Source organism: Plecotus auritus (assembly GCF_963455305.1).
Source record: "Plecotus auritus genome assembly, chromosome: 1".
NCBI lineage: Eukaryota > Metazoa > Chordata > Mammalia > Chiroptera > Vespertilionidae > Plecotus > Plecotus auritus.
The window spans coordinates 164,119,146-164,130,223 of record NC_137770.1 but is presented as its reverse complement, the minus strand read 5'-3'; positions in this window follow the sequence as shown (position 1 = coordinate 164,130,223).

The following is an 11,078-nucleotide window of genomic DNA, read 5'->3' as shown; positions in this document are numbered from 1 at the left end:
GGAAAGAGCCAGTCACATTTCCCGCAGCAGCAACCTTAGATGTTATCTCTAAGGAAGAATGTGGCAGTTTTAAAATTCAAACAGCTACAGGCCTGCTCCCTCCTCCCCCTGCCTTTTTACCAGCCTCATATATAGTTTTCCAAAGTCTTTGGTAACTTAAAACTTTAGAACATTGCTGTATTAAATAATAAAAATTATTAAATATCTAGGTATTTTAAAATGACAAAATACTGAAATATTAATCTGAGTTTGCCTCATATGAAAAATCTAAAGGACAGAATTGAATCTATTAATTAAATATGTCTTGTATTTTATTTGAAATATATCCTTCAAAATGTAAAAATATTACTAATATGAGAAATGCTAAGTATTTAATTTGCCACCTTAAATTTAAGGCTTCTAAAAGTTTAAAGTTCAAATTAAGTTGGGAGAAATTATATGGTTGTGATAACAAAATGCATAAAGTATAGAAATTCATTTTTGAGAAAAATAATTCTTGGATTTTCTCTGGAGAAATTAGCAGTTCAAAATATATATTATAGTCTTTATGTGTACTATGTGTGGTAAAATTTCAACCTAGAATATAATATCTTATTGGCCTAATTAAAAAAGAGGATTAATTCTATGGTTTGAACCAAAATTTTAATATAAAAACCAGTTTAAATTTAATTAATGTCTTTTAGAATAATTACAAAAGGGTGTTGATAAATGTCAATCTAAGAAATGCTGGCTGTTTACTTTTATTAGAAAATTAAGGTTTAACTATTGTATAATTTTAATAATAGAAGGTAGGACATACATTTTAAAGGAAAAGGAGGAAAAAGTTCTATACAAATAGCTGAAGGGATATAAAGTTAATGACAGAAAAAAAGAATATTAGAGTAGGAATGCATTTTTAAAGGACATAAAAAGAAGGTTTGAAGACTAATTTGAAAGTATTAAATTTATGAAGGTTAATGTATATGATGAGAAGAAAAAAAGAAGTTTTGAAAGAGAGAAGTGAATTCTAAAGTTAACTATTTGCAAAAGTTGTAAAAGGGTCATAAAATATCAAGGAAGTTTAAACAAAGTCTAGACCACTACCCTTATCTTCTGCCAAGGACAGATTAAATGGTTAATACAGAAAGGGAGGGCAGAACAAGGTTGCATACATAATGCCTCAGACAGACTGCTCTTCAGATAGGCTGGGGGGTGGGGTGGCATCTGTACTTCATAGGTCAAATGTATAAGTTTGCTTACTTTACTTTTTCAATAAAGATGCATACTTTAATTACTTTATAAATTAGCTTTATATAATATAATCAAGGTCTCCTATGAACCCATTTATATGAGAAGCCAATATTTTATGATGAATTGGTTCTAACAAAGTCCAAAGTAAAATTTGCATACATATGAAAATAAGCACTAGCCAAAAAGAATGCTGTTTGAAAATAAGTTTTAAGCTTAACAAAAAGGAGAAATTTTAAAATCTCTACCGCTACTATTTACAAAGTAAACTAAAAGTTACTATTCAAGCATTATAGCTTACATTGATGAGACACCATAAGTAAAAAGAGAGTTACTTTTACTTGAAATGTATGCATTGCAGTATTGGCCAGCATACTTCTCTCCTACTGTTTTTTTTTGTTGTTGTTGTTTGTTTGTTTTTTCTGAAAAGCAACCAAATTTGTTCCTCTGTTTAAAAGAAAATAAAAAAGTTTTTCAAGCCCTGACTGGTTTGGTTCAGTGGATAGAGCATTGGCCTTCAGACTGGGGGGTCCCAGGTTTGATTCCGGTCAAGGGCATGTACCTTGGTTGCAGGCACATCCCCAGTGGGGAATGTTTCTAACTCTCTATCCTCTCCCTTCCTCTCTGTAAAAAATCAATAAAATATATTTTTTTAAAAAAAAAGTTTTTCAAAGAAACTCCCTAAATGTGGTTTAGAAATTACTCTGGAAGGAAATACAGAGGGAAACACCTTTCAAATATTTAGGAATTGTAAATAAAAGTCAATGTATTAGGCCTTAAAAAGTAGAAATACAAAAAGGATTACCTTAAGACCTTAAATGACTTTTTAGCAATTATTAAAAGATATTACTTAGATAAGACCTTATCTAAAAATCTTTATGAAAGAAATGACAAATTTATTACTCAATTAAAATGATTCAGTGACACAAGCTGTCATTTCCAGCAATTTTGTAAAAAGTAGAAAATTCAACAAATTATGGGACAGGCAATTATAGAACACCAACATCAGCGGCTAAAATCCCAACTTGAAAAACAAAATGGGGGAATAGTGGAGAAATCTCCTGTAAGTAGACCACACGAAGCCTTAATTACTTTAAATTTTTTCACTTGTAATGCTGATGGCAAGACACCCATGGAATTACACTGGTGTCAGAATAAGCCAAAGGAAAATGGTCTGGTTAAGTGGAAAGAACCCGAGTCTGGTTTATGGAAGGGTCCCTTTATTAACCTTTGTTCGAGGAAATGCTTGTATATTTTCAGAAAACTCCTCCAAGCCCATGTGGATTCCTGCAACATGAATCCGAGAGAGGACCTTGCACCCTGAGCTTCATCCTGTACTTGCGGCTGCAGACAGTGCACTGCTCCAGCCACAGATAGCAGTGACCCTGGGCAACATGCTGAAGATAAGGAATGGGAGGAGAATAAGACAGAGGAGAAACAGTCCAGAAATGACCTGGGGGATGGTGAAGAAGCCTTGCCATGCTAGCAGTCATCAGTTGTGCAATGGTTCAGGTTGCTCTGGACAAAGCCAAAGAAGGTCGGATCTGCATTGTCATTGCCCACCATTTGTCCACCATCCAAATCTTGAATATCATTGCAGTCATGTCACAGGGGACAGTGATTGGGAAGGGGATTCAAAGAACTGATGGCCCAGAAAGAAGCCTACTACATCTAATTCCTTAGATGCCTGGCAGCAAATTAAAAAGGACATGAAAGAATTTAATCTCTTCCACTGGATCTCCTTACATTTGCCTCTTAGCATAACCACTATTGCCTTTCTCATTCTTGTTCTTATATGTTTATTTCTAGTCTGCAGATGCGGAACAAAGAGTCTTAAAAGGACTCAAGCCCTTCAGGTGGCATACACTTTTCAAGATTTATTAAGAAAACAAAAAGGGGGAGATGCTGGACGCTATCCATTGTCAACACTATCATGAAAGTGCAACAGGGAACTTGGAAGGCTAATGGACCTTGAGCTTTAGCAAGGGCTAAAGCTATGCACCGACTGTTCTGTTGAGATAATGGTGGCTCAAGCAATTTCCTGACCTAATAGTCTCAAAGTAAATCTTTACTAATATTTACTGACCTTTAAGATAATCTGTCTGCTATCAGATTGCCTAAGGGCAAGATGTGTATTCTAAAATTGAATAAAAGCTAACAGGGCCTGGGCCCCAGTGGAACCTCTCCACTAGAGAAAGGTTTTCTGCCTGGCCCCGCCATGCCTTCTAAATTCATATTTCTTGTCTAGTGTATTTGTTTGTGAGCAGCCCCTTTTCCAGATCCTGAACCCTAGCCACAATTGGATGTGGCATTCACAATTTCAGGCACTTAAAATGCTATTCTGGCTAAATACAGAACATGAGACCAATTAATGGAGCTCAGAGCTTTAAAATTTAGGTATTTCCCTAGTATTAGACAAAGTTATTATACTAATGTTACTTCTAAACTATTAATAATTAATATATGGCATATAAATATAAAGCACTCTCTTTAAATCACATAATCTTTTATTATGTATAAATAATGTTTAATATGTAAATTTTAAGGTTTAAATTGTGTACATGTTTTATATCAGTATTTTAATATTACTAATCTGTACTTTCAAGATTTCAAATATGTTATTTAAAATTCAAGCTTTCAATATAGTCATTAGATCTCATTTTTTAAATAAAAAAATATTTAAAACTTTCACTTAGCACTGCTTTGCAGTTTAGCAATATTGTGTAATATGATTAGAGGCAGTAGTATTAAATAATATTTTCTTTAAAAAGTGTTACCTTTCTTTAAAAATCCATCTTTTTATGCCAACCTTTGGTATTAAATGGTATAAAATTTGTCAATACGTATCCTTTTAAAATAACTGCCACTTTCTGCCTTCTATAAATCTTCTTTCACAAAAATAACATGGATTTGTGTAATGTTCCACTCTATTTTATATAAAACAAAAACATAATGATTTCTAGATGCATATAAGGAGAAATTAGAAAGGTAATGTTTGTTGAGCATCATTTAATTTTGGCCATAATTTTCACTATAATCTTATAAGGTAAACTATTGTATCCATTTTATATATATATTAGGAAACTCATAATTAGAAAAGTAAGCAAACTGCTTTTCATAGGTAATGCTATAGACCAAATTGTGTCCTCTCAAAAGTTGTATGTTGAACCTCTAACTTACAAAGCAAGTATATTTGGAGACAGTGCTTTGAGGTTGTAATCTATATCTATAAAAGGCTAATATGCAAAGTGTCCCCTTGGGAGTTAGACTGGGAGACTGAGAGTTTGATTGCTGACTATGATGTGCACTGACCACCAGGGGGTGGTGCAGAACATGGCAGGCAACCAAAGGAGGCAGGGTACTGAGGGAGCAAGGGAAGGAGAAGGCGGGGAGGTGTGGGGAAACCTGATTGGCCCTGATTGTCGGCCAGGCCTAGGGACCCTACCCATGCACAAATTTCGTGCACTGGGCCTCTAGTTAGGTAAATGAAGTCAGAACAGTGTGGTCTTAATCTGATAGAACCAGTACTCTTATAGGAAGAACAGATACACCAGATCTCTCTCTCTCTTCTCTTCTCTTCTCTCTCTCTCTCTCTCTCTCTCTCTCTCTCTCTCTCTCTCTCTCATCTCTCTTTGCCATGTGAAGACATAGTGAGCAGGCATTGTCTGCAAGCCAGGAAGAGAGTCCTCACCAAAACCTAGTCATAGTGGCACCCTGATTCCAAACTTCAGTCTCTGAATTATAAGAAATAAATTCCTGCTGTTTAAGTCACTCATTCTACAGTATTTTGATATGTCAGCCTAATCTAATACAGGTAAGAATATTTTGTGTACCATTATAGAAATCTCTCTGAAATAGGTTTAATCTCTGGAATTGCATTGAATCTACAGATCAATTTTTAAATAACTTATGTACACTTATTTTTGAGTATTTTGTCCATAAGCATTGACTTTCATATTAAATGAGTATTTTTAACAAATTTCAATAATGATTAATATATATTTTATATTAATATATTGTATAAGTTTCTCATACAATACATGATATTGAGAATGGCAAATTTTAAAGTATTTTAATTTGTGTGTTCATGTTATATAGATTTTTTGTTTATAGATTAACTTTGAATATTGAACTTCTATACAAGATTGATACTAAGATCTCATTAACTCTGGTATAGCTGTAAAATATTTGGGGATTTTATAAAATATCTTTCTTGTCCAAACTTTGTGTATTTTGTTTTTCATTTTAACTGAACTAGCTAAGCCTTTAATAAATTATAAATAAAATGGATGATAGCAAGCCTTCTTGTCCTATCTGTGGCCTTTGTTGCACAGGTTACTGTGGTACATGTTGAGAGGTGGGGCTAAACTTCAACTGATTGCTAACTCTGTAAGATGGTTTCCATTTTTCTGCACCAACTTGACAAAAATTCTTAGAAATAATTTGAAGATAAAGTGTAAGAATGATTAATTGTCTTAAATTTCCTTGGAGATCACCATATGTATTGTACATCCAAACATGTTTATATTATTACTAGAGGCCCAGTGCATGAAATTCATGCATTGGGGGGGTCCCCTCAGCCCAGCCTGTATCCTTTCCAATCCGGGACCCCTTGGGGTATGTCCGACTGCAGTCATACATCCCTCTCACAATCCTGGACTGCTGGCTCCTAATTGCTCACCTGCCTGCCTGCCTGGTTGCCCCTAACTGCCCCCTCACCAGCCTGATTGCCCCTCACTGCCTCTGCGTGTGGGCCTGATAACTCCTAACTGCCACTCCCCACTGGCCTGGTGACCCCTTTCTGTCCCCCTTGCTGGCCTGGTTGCTGCCAACTGCTCCCCTAACCACCAAGTTGCCCCTCACTTCCCCCCTGCCAGCCTAATTGCCCCCAACTTCCCCCCCTGCCATCCTGGTCACCCCCAACTGCCCTCCCTTGCCGGCCTGGGTGCTCCCAACTTCCCCCCCTTCTGGCCTGGTCACCCTAACTACATCCTTTCCCCCCCTCCACCGGCCTGGTCACCCCACACAGCCTGCTTGTTCAGTCATTTGGTCATCCCTCACTAACCCGCCTGCCGGCCTGGTTGTAGAAAGCCATCTTGTGAGGGTGTGAGGGTCAATTTGCATATTACCTCTTTATTACATGGGATAGTACATCAGCACCCACCCTGTTTCCTGCAGGTAAAATGTACTTGCCATGAGGATGACAGCTGGAGGATAGAGCCTTAAAACAGATAAGCAGAAACATTGTTGAGATCCCCCCTCACAATTTTCCAGGTGCCTTAATCTTCACTGGGTCAGAATCTGACCATTCTCAGATCTATATGTTTGTTTTTTATAATTTACCAGTTTTATCTGCGCTAAAATGTATTGTTTCAAAAGTTTCAAGATAATTTTAGTGTTTCACAATCCATTATCTAAAAGTCGTCAGGCCACATCTACACTAATAAAAGAGAAACATGCAAAATGACTGTCCCTCTGCTATGCCCACCAGCCAATCAGAGCGAGTATGCAAATTAACCCAACAAAAATGGTGGTTAATTTGCATACACAGGCACCGAGCGGCCTGGGTCCTGGGAACATCCTCAGGACCCAGACCGCTCCTAGTCTGTAGGTCCGCACTTAGGCCCTGAGCGGCAGGGGTCCCAGAACACCCCCTGGCCACTCCAGGCCTACAGGCGCAGGCGCCAAGCAGCTGGGGTCAGGGCGGGAACATCGTGGAGATGTTCCCGCCCTGACCCCAGCTGCTTGCATGTGCTCCTGCGCCAAGTGGCAGTCCAGTTCCATGCCCCTCCAGCCCAGTGCCCAGGACGTGGGGCTGGCTGCCGGACCTGGGGGCTTGTGGAGACCCCAGCGGCTGCTGCTGCGCGGTCCAGGGTTCCAGGTCCACGCCCCCCAGCCTGGTGCCCACAAAGTGGGGCTGGCTGCCGGCCTGGGGTCTCCACATGCCCCCCGCCCGGTGCCCAAGATGCGGGGCTGGCTGCTGGCCTGGGGAGCGTGCCTCCCCTCCCCCGGTGGACACAACGCAGGGGGTCCTCTGCCGCATGAGCTACAGAGGAAACACCTTTTCTTTTTTTTTAAATATATTTTATTGATTTTTGTACAGAGAAGAGGGGAGAGGGATAGACAGTTGGAAACATCGAGAGAGAAACATCGATCATCTGCCTCGTGCACACTCCCCACTGGGGATGTGCCTCCAACTAAGGTACATGCCCTTAATAGGAATCAAACCTGGGACCCTTCAGTCTGCAGGCCAACGGTCCACTTAGCCAAACCAGTTAGAGCATAAATACCTTTTCTGACCGCTCATTGGCTAAGCTCACTGTACACCGCCACTTGCAGTGTTCTTGGTAACTTGGGTTATAAGAATCCAAGAAGGTGATCTAGGGTTTTTCCACCATACTCCTGGATGAAGAAAATGAAGGTCTGCTGCTGGAGGGGCTAAGAAATGTTATATCCTGCCCTAGCCAGTTTGGTTCAGTGGATAGAGCCTTGGCCTGCCAACCACAGGGTCCGGGTTTGATTCTGATCAAGGGCATCTACCTAGGTTGCAGGCTCCTCCCTGGCCGGGGCCCAGGTTAGGGCTCATGCAGGAGGCAACCAATCAACGTGTCCCTCTCACATTGATGTTTTTCTCTGTCTCTCCCTCTCTTCCACATTCTCTAAAAATCAATGGAAACATATCCTCAGGTGAGGATAAAAAAAAAAAAGAAAGAAATGTCATATCCTATGAAAGACACATCTTGAAAATGCCTAAAGAAAGTTGTCATTTTTTCACAGTGAATGATCTAGAGCATGGGTGGGCAAACTTTTTGACTCGAGGGCCACAATGGGTTCTTAAATTGGACTGGAGGGTCAGAACAAAAGCATGGATGGAGTGTTTGTGTGAACTAATATAAATTCAAAGTAAAGGAGTGGAGGGGAGAGCAAGAGAACTGGATAGAACAGCCGGATCCGGCCTGCGGGCCATAGTTTGCCCAAGGCTGGTCTAGAGTCTGTGTTGATGAAAACACTTTGGCGGCTGCGGTGGCTGGCAGTGGCTGCAGCAGCGGGGTAATGGGGCTGGCGCCTTCCCTTGATCAGCCTGTTTGCCTCCTGCAGATGGTGGCCAGACTGTGGCTTAGGCCCTCCTTCCCCTGGGGAGTGGGCCTAAGCCATCAGTAGGACATCCCCTGAGGGCTCCCATTCTGTGAGAGGGGACAGGCTGGGCTGAGGGAACCCCCATCCGTGCACAAATTTCATGCACCGGCTCACTAGTATTATATGTTTTGGTATTCAGAATTGTCAGAATTTCTAAAGGATGGTGATGTGCAGAGACCATATATAAGGTTATGACCTCAGCATAAAGTAGCATCACATGATCAAACACATATTACACTGGCAGTGGAATGTCTAAATAATTACAGAAAGTATGTTAAAGGAAAAGACTATAAATAGTCTCATGTCAAGTCAGGTTTAGTTTAGTCTCTAAAAATGGTTGTACTCCAACTTATGAAAAGTAAAAACTTTTGGCTTTTAGAAATACTTAAACTTTCAAATTGCAGATAATTGATTCTTATCATTAATGAGATTTAAAATGTATAGACCAGAAGATAAGTCTGATGAAGACCTACATTTCCTTTTAAACCCTAACTAAGAGTTTTTTGTTTTTTTTTTTAACATATTTTATTGATATTTTACAGAGAGGAAGGGAGAGGGATAGTTAGAAAAGAGAGAAACATCAATCAGCTGCCTCCTGCACACCTCCCACTGGGGATGTGCCCGCAACCTAGGTACATGCCCTTGACCGGAATCGAACCCGGGACCCTCCAGTCCGCAGGCCGACGCTCTATCCACTGAGCCAAACCGGTTTCGGCCTAACTAAGAGTTTTTAAATCTAAAATGCGAATGCATTTGTCTAGCAATTATCCCAGCATATCACTCAAGGCAGTGAAAGCAAATCTGAGATAAAGCATCCGTGATATGGGTTGGAAGTGGTTGGTTCTAATTTGAGAAATCCCAAGCAAATTTCTTTGAGGAGTGTGAGTGCAGCATTAATTGCATTGGAGATGAAGTCTGTAAAGCTAATTGCTCGAGGTCGCACAGCCAGTAAGGGACAGAGCTAAAACATGCCCAGTCTATCCCATGCTGGAGCACATACCTGACTCATACAAGTGAAAATTTATATCAACACCTGTTGCAACACATGGCTGGTGGGGATACCAACTGAAACTAGGGCACAATTCTTCTTGGCATGTTAAGGGGGAAAACTCCCATATACTAGTAGAATAGAGAATACATTCTAGTGCTGATTCCCACTACAAGCAGATAAGGGCTCAGAAAAAACTGAGTTATTAAATTCCTAAAGTTAGCCCCTTCCTCTGTTTACTCAGCATATTCTCCTACCTGGAATCTTCTTTCTTATTGTCCTCAAAACCTACCCATTGCTCAGAGCACAGATAAGGCTCATCTCTGCCATCACCAACCTACCTTTCCTGAAAATACTTTAGAACATAGAGGCTGTATAATACTAACTGGCATTTAAATTTGTGGTTAGGTGTAAATGACATGTTATGTACAATTATTAACTATATTTGAAGCACCATGTGAGCATATATGTGCTTTACATACACTTACTTCACTCCCAAAGCCATCTAGAATAGTTGTGTAAACAATAAAATACTTCTGCGTAGGTTTGACCACTGGATGCCACTATTTTCTGCTGACTGAATGACCGTCTTTGGGACTTAAGAGAAAAATCACCCCTGCATTTAGAGCACGCCCTCAGAATGCAGGCAATTTCCTCCCATCCTATCTAATAAAAGAGTAATATGCAAATTAACCATCACTCCGTTAAACCCACCAGCCACGGCCACCAGCCACACCCACCAGCCAATCAGGAGCGAATATGCAAATAAACCCAACCAAGATGGCTACGGCCACAGAGAGCAGGATGGAGGCTTGGGTGTCCCCGGCAATGGAGGAAGCCAAGCTTTCTACCTGCCCTTGCCAGCCTAGGCCTCCACTCAAGGCTACAAAGTTTCAATGATAGAAGATACATAAAACCAAACCGAAATGGCGGCAGCCACGGAGCTGGAAAGAGCAGGAGGTTAGGGTTGCCCTGGGCGATGGAGGAAGCCAAGCTTCTGCAGCCCTGGCCGGCCCAGGCCTCTGCTTAAGGCTACAAAGTTTCAATTATAGAAGATACATAAATCCCCCCAAAAATGGCTGCTGCCATGAAGCAAGCAGAAGGCTTGGCTCTGCTCCAGGCTGCAAAGTTTCAATTGTAGAAGATAAATAAACCCCAGATACCAGGGCCTCTGCTTGGGTTGCCAGGGGGCGTGGCCGGCCTGCAAACCACCACAGGCCCCTCGCCCAGGCCACCCCATGCCCCAAGGGAACCCCCACCCTGATCTGGGACACCCTTCAGGGCAAACCAGCAGCCCCCCACCCATGTACCAGGCCTCTATCCTATCTAATAAAAGAGTAATATGCAGATTGACCATCACTCCAACACACAAGATGGCTGCCCCCATGTGGTCAAAGATCCTGCCCCCATGTGGACACAAGATGGCCAGCAAGGGAGGGCAGTTGGGAGGGACCAGGCCTGCAAGGGAGGGCAGTTGTGGGCCATCAGGCCAGCAGGGGAGGGCAGTTAGGGGTGACCAGGCCTGCAGGGGAGGGCAGTTAGGGGCAAACAGGCTGGCAGGGGAGCAGTTAGGCATCAATCAGGCTGGCAGGGGAGTGGTTAGGGGGTGATCAGGCTGGCAGGCAGGTGAGCAGTTGGGAACCAGCAGTCCTGGATTGTGAGAGGGATCCCAGATTGGAGAGGTGCAGGCTGGGCTGAGGGACACCCCTCCCCCCCGATGCACAAA